This window comes from Marmota flaviventris, chromosome 6 (genome assembly GCF_047511675.1).
Source record: "Marmota flaviventris isolate mMarFla1 chromosome 6, mMarFla1.hap1, whole genome shotgun sequence".
Lineage (NCBI taxonomy): Eukaryota > Metazoa > Chordata > Mammalia > Rodentia > Sciuridae > Marmota > Marmota flaviventris.
In genome coordinates, this window is record NC_092503.1 from 50,093,857 (window position 1) to 50,100,589 (window position 6,733).

At 35.6% G+C, this 6,733-nt stretch overlaps 1 non-coding gene across 1 annotated transcript; it reads left to right on the top strand.

The window, feature by feature from the left end:
- The first annotated feature begins 209 nt into the window (after positions 1-209).
- Positions 210-340, top strand: LOC114087003 (small nucleolar RNA SNORA38). Its single transcript, XR_003581733.1, has one exon. It is a non-coding gene; the product is annotated as a small nucleolar RNA SNORA38 (small nucleolar RNA).
- Positions 341-6,733: the final 6,393 nt, after the last annotated feature.

Here is a 6,733-nt window from a genome sequence, read left to right on the forward strand (position 1 = left end):
GGGTGAAGAGAGAGAAAAGAACTTGAGTTCTCTAAAGGAGAATTGTTACCGCATAAGAAATTCTCTTGGGAAGTATCCATCCAGAGACCTCTGGAAATAGGTTAGTATTGAGAGATGAACGCCCCAAGTACCTATATGAACAATTCCCTTTCTCTAAATTTGATTACTGTCATCATAATGCTATGTATTTTATTTAAAAAATAGTTCAAACCTCCTACAAAGGCAGGTCTTTGGTTTCCTGTCTTTGGAGATGTAAGAATTGGAAGAAAAGAAATATGGACTTGGAGAAGTCTAGGGCCAGCTTGCTCCCTTCCGGCTCAGGATTAATCATCCCACATAGAAGAAAATGAACAAATAAATAAATAAAAATTAGTTCAGATTAGACTTATTTTGCCATCTGCTTTAATCTAAGAATTCATTTCTCTATAAATTCCTAACAGTATATGACAGTTTTAGAGGTAGATCAAGGAGTCGTAGAAATAATCTATTTATGTATAACATTATATGTTCCAATTAACAACAAAAAAAAGACACCTGAAAGTGGTTTATCAATATTCATAGTTGACTGGGAAAATCCACCTCTGCCTGTGTTTTTAAGTTGTGCAGTTTTCTCCTGGTGTCTTTTTTTGATCGTCTGCTCTGATACTTGTTGTAACTGCTCAAGAAAAAGGGTTGTAAGAAAAAGTGTTTGTCTCAGAAAATAATGTTTTTGTATCCATTGACTTATGAAACATCATTTTCCAAAAGTACTGAAATTCGCTATCAGGTGAAGATACTTTGCAGAGGAGGTAGGGAGAGAGAGGCTCCTATTTGTTTCTTGCTGATCTGGTTCTGGCCCTAGAGCCTGGAGGTCATCTTAGTAGGCTCTGGAATCTGATGTTTTCTTTTGATGCGGGGTGATAGGACTTGAAGGTGACTTTCTCATGTTCATCTACTCATGATGGACTTGTTTATAGTTGCTTTATAATTTGTAGTGTGAAATTAAGATTTTTAAAAATTGGATAGTTTTGGAGAATTCCGGGGTCTTAAGACATCCACCATCAGTAATGAGAAGGTTTCTCAGTGAGAAGAGAATCACCATTTAAAAAGCAAGCAGGCAAATCTTGTAAGTTATTTCATCCTGGCAGCAATAGAGCCAGGGAAATTGTATTCATTAATGACTGGAAGTCACTTGAAGTCCTCAGGTCTCTTTTTCTTACACAACGTTGAAAGAATGCTTGCAAATTTTTACTTTGCAATTCTTATTTTTCATGACATTGCAGATGTCCAGGTGGAAGTAATTTCTCTGCGGTCCATAAATCTGGTCCTTAACAATTTACTACACTCTGCTTTGTATTTTGATTAACTGTCTACATATCTTATTTGCTGTATTAAATTTAAGCTCTTTGGGGAAGGAACTATATTCTATTAATCTCTCTATATTCCTATGTGGCTATAATTCTGCTTGTATATAGTAGAGACTTGATATATATGATTCATTTGTTCTATTGTTATTTTATTTAATCTGCATATATTGAAAGCACTTCCCCTTTTACCAGTTAGTTCCTGCTGTGATGTATCTGTATAGTGCTCCTTACTAGAAAAAATCCCTACCCTAGTGTTCAAAATATTTTATACTTTAGATCTATAACAATTAACAAAGAAACATAGCACTGTCCTTATCCTGTCTAGCCATAAAGTAAAAAAAGTGTGAAACAATAGAGTTGGAAATAAATTCTCTCTCCAATTAGGCCTTTGCCACAAAAAGAAATGCAAAATGCTATTATTTCTTCAGATACTGTAGGAAATATATCAGAATGCCAACATATAAATTGCTGTATTCCCAAATTCTTCTCACATACTTACTCTTAAAAGAATGCCAGAAAGCCGCATTCAGGACCCATAAATTTCAATAGGATAGAACATGCTTCATTGGAATTTTGCTTAACATTATTGTGAAATGCAGTATCAAAATATCCCAACCCATTTCTCTAGAGTAAATAAAAAAAAGAAGTAAAAAATTATTAAAGCTGTAGCTATATGAATGTTAAATAGACTTTGAAAACTAACTTAACTAGCCTGATTTCCTAATTCTGCTCAACTACACTGACCCTTAAAATCTTCTTTTTGCTTTAAGAAATTTAAAAATATATAATATGGTTCCTTGGCTCAAAAACCAAATTATATAAAAACTATTAAATAATTTTTCTATCGTTATCTCTTATCTGCTGTCCCTCATCCCTCTCTTTTTGTTTCCACTAAACATTTCTTGACAATATTTTTATATTGTATATAAAATTCTCTTTCATAACCAGAATGTTGGTTATAAGAATTAATGTAATCTGTAATTAATCTGTAATGTAATCTGCCTTCTATTGGTATACATTTAGGTTGTTTCTAATGCTTTGCTATTATAAACAATGATTCAATGAATAAATACAAGAGCTATTTTACAAATAGGCAAAATAGGCCAAATTAGAATTGCAGAAACACAATTTTTTTTCCTTTTCTTTATCTCTCTTTATCAACTTTTTCTTTTATGTCTTCTGAATTTAAAATTTATCTTAGTGTAGAGTATCAGGTATAGTTTAGTAAATTATATTTTGACATAATGAGAAAAAATTAGATGAAGCTTTCCTATGGATTAGAAAAAAAACCTGAATCCACCTTTTAAATAAATGGCTCAGATTGTTGTCTACATTGATTATTCAATGAAAAATCTACCCCCATCCCCCAGTACTAGGGATTGCACTCTATCACTGAGCTACATCCCCAGCCCTTTTTGTTTTTTATTTTGAGACAGGATCTTACTAAGTTTCCCAGGCTGGCCTCCAACATTTGATTGTTCTTCCTCTGCCTCCCAAGTCACTGAGATTACAGGTGTGCACCACAAAGCCTGGCAAATATCCGGATTTAAACATCACTTTGGGAGGGAAAGGGCTCAAGCAGCAAATGAAAAGGGGCATGAAGTAGCTTGGTAGTAGTGTGAGTTCCTGAAGCTCCTGGACAGATTTTTACTGGAGGGGATAGAAAGCAGGTGTCAGATGTTGACAGAATTTGCCATCACTTTTAAAGGCCTACTTAGTGAAACCAAGTGTGAAAGAGTTCACACGTTCCTGAGATAAGACTATATGTTGGAGCTGTTGCTAGAACACTTTATCTCAGCCAAGATAACAGGCACTTGAAGATGGCCAGGACTACAAGTGCATTTGAAAAAGGGCAAATCTCATGCAGTCCCCAGCTCCACAACACCCTATTCATGCCAGAAGAACCGCTTCTGGCCAATGTGGTCAGTAATGATCACAATGAATGAAAGAGGTTCCTGGACTGTTAGTAACCTTGAACTGCCCTCAGCATAAGAGCAATTAAGGAAAAATTAATTGGACAAAGCTTTAGTCATGGAGTAAATTGCTTTTGCAGGTGTTCTAAATATCATAGTAAAATATACTGTGTAGTTGTTTATGCTGGTCATTTAAGGAACTCTGAAAATAAGAAGAGACAACTGGGCTGGGAAAAGAATCTAGAATTATTTCTTGTTCTGTCATTAACTACCTAAGTGTGTTAGACTGAGCTAATCACTTATTCTTTTTGGTCTTGTTTCCTAAAATATTCACTTTTGATCTAGTGATGGAAACTATAAAATCTCAGTGGTTTACAAAAGTGAAGAATAAACAAAGTGTGTTTTTTACTTTCTTGGCATGTGATATGGAGCTGATGCACGTCTCCTCAGAGTGCCCTCTTGGTTGCATGCTGAACGGTCTGTCCTTCCAAAACATGTGAGCTTCTGGTGGAGAGGAAAAAAGACAAGGAGTCAGCAAACCTCATGATGACTATGAAAAGCTTCTGCTTGGCCATGTAGGTACAGCTCTCCCTTACCTACCAATGGCCAAGCCAGTGTCAATAGGCATTGCATGCTACCTGGCGGTGGGTGCAATCAATGAATCATTTCATAAAAAAAGAAGGGTAATATTTGGAAACAGTGATACAATCTGCCCTGGTTCTAATTGTAATTTTATCACTGCTTTCCTGAATTACATCACAGCACTCTGATTTTCAGCGATTAAATGGGGCTTAGATGATCTTCACCATATTTTCTGTTCTAGAAATAGTCATTGTGATTTGTTGTTAGACTGTCAGGAATGCTACTTCTGGATTGTGGTTACCCAAAGGAGGGTCCACTTTATATCTATTCCTGTGATTGCTTAAGATACACTTTATGACAATTATCACTGGTTATAGTTCATTAAATTATCTCATTTACTTTGATGTAGAAGATGAAATTTAGATTATTACCCAAGTATGTTGAGTTCTCTGGCACAAATAGTCATTCATATATAGATATTAATTTTTTAAACTCATTTGGCAGCACAAAACATTTTTCTTCTCTTTTGGCAGTACTGGGAATTGAACCCAAGGCCTTTCACACAGCAAGCAAGTGCTCTATAACTTATCTATACCCCCACCTCTTTTTATTTTATTGCGAGACTAGACTGGCCTTGAACTTGTGATTCTTTGGCCTTTCTCCAGTAGTTGGGTTATAGTCATGCCACTGTGCCCAGCTAGTATAATGCTTCTAAAATTATAAGATATTGAAGACACAACAACTAGAGCTCTTGAGAAATTAGATAGGCTTGGATGAATATAATTTATAAAAGAGTTTCATGAAAAAAATTAATTGTAATTAGAAACTATCAAAATATGATTTATATGCAAATATATACTTGACATTGGATAATCTTATAAATATATGCTGAAATTACAAGCTCAGACACTTAAAAGACCAGTAGTCATAATATAAGCAAAATGCAGTGCCACTTTCTGGGTAGGTGGAGACTACGTAGCAATTGCAGATCAAGAACTCTTAATTGGATTTTAAAGCCCAACTTAAACCTTCCCTATCATTTAGAATTGACTGTGTGTGACTAAAGAACCACAATTAGCAAAGATTTAACATGAAGAGATTTATTATAGTTCTTGTTGACATGATTCAGTGGTTGAGTGTCCATGGGTTCGATCCCTGGTATGAAAAAAAATTACTGGAGATAGACAGTATATTGTAGTGAACATATTACAAAATAGTCTTGAAGGTGTACTCCTTTCAGCTCATGATTTTAAATGTAGTGCTTTCTTCATGTTTCTTCATGTTTCAAGATATCAACCAGAGCACCGAATGATTGCCAGGTGGCAAAATAAGGACTGGAAAAAAATGTGTTAAGATATGTGCAACAATATTTGCATTAGTTACTTTGAAGCAATTTTATTGAAGCTGCCACTCAACATTTCTCTTATGTCTCACTGGTCCCGTAGTCACACTTCATCTACACAGGAGGAAGAGAAAATAATTCTATTTTGGGTGGCTTGATAGCCAGTTAAAAATTGGGCATTCTACTACTAAGGGAGAAGTGGGCAGGCTCAACTTGGTAGAAATGTGATATTAGACAGCAGCAGCCTTATTCATGTCTTCTCTGTCCCCTGAAATTCACTGCATCCTCAGCTACTATTGCCATCTAACCAAGCTAGCAACCGATGGCGGGTTCACAAAGTCTGACTACATCAAGAACTTAGAAAACAGCGCAGAAAGCATGCAAGCACACAACATTACCTTTTCAAAATCTGGGATGGCTCTTAACCTTAGGGGTCCATTGGAAAGAGAAAGAGCCACCTGAATTCTTTATTCTTATATAAGGGGGAAACACAAAGGGAAGTTCCATGGAATGTTCTTTCCAAATAAGGTGAAGAATCAGGTTTTTCAGGGGGTGAGTCTAGTTTCCTGATGTCTTGTGGTCAGGAGATTGATTGACATCTTGGTAAGTCACACCCATCTCAGGTGCTGTTTGAAATCATAAGGCAGAGCAAGCGAACAGGACCCAAACACGCACAGCCCAGACAGAGCAGCAACATCAGTCTATCCACTCATGCACTCAAAGTGCTCACAGCTCACGCACACAGCCCATGGTTGCCCTGCAACATGCTACATTTGCACTGACCTGTGGGTGTCTCATTCGGGAGATTTGTTTATCTTGAATGATCAAAGAAAATAGTAGGTTTGTTTTTGTCTGCCATAAGAAAATACTGTGGACTGGTACCTTATAAACCACAGAAGCTTGTTTCTCACAGTTACGAAGGCTGGAAAATCCAAGATCTAGGTATCAACACTATCTGTGAGAGCTCATTTCTTCACAGTCAATGCCTTTTAGTTGTGTCCTCACATGGTAGAAGGAGACAATGAATTCTCTTTTATAAAGACAGTAGTCTCAGGCTGAATACGTATTGCTGTTATGATGGCGAAAATAGTATATAAGAGCCATCATAAAAATATTCTTTTCCCTTGGACCCATCCACTTCAATCCTAAAAATCTATCTTAAACCAAATAATTCAACAGGAAAAAGAATTCACGTACTAGAATGTTCCTTACTGTATAATTTATAGTGTATTAACTAACAGTCGATTGCAAGTAAACAATCTAAAAATAAGTAACTGACTTAATAATTCATAATGTTTCAATACAATGAAAAATTGCAGTAATTATGGAAACATGGCAAAAAGTTGTGTTTTTTTACTAAATAAAAGTAAAAACAGAATGTGAAAGTGACAGTGTACGTTCTAATGGTTCTCTCTCTCTCTATATATATATGTATGTGTGTGTGTATATATATATATATATATATATATATATATAGAGAGAGAGAGAGAGAGAGAGAGAGAGAAATAGAATAAGAGAAGACTATAAAATAATACTTTCATAAAGTGATG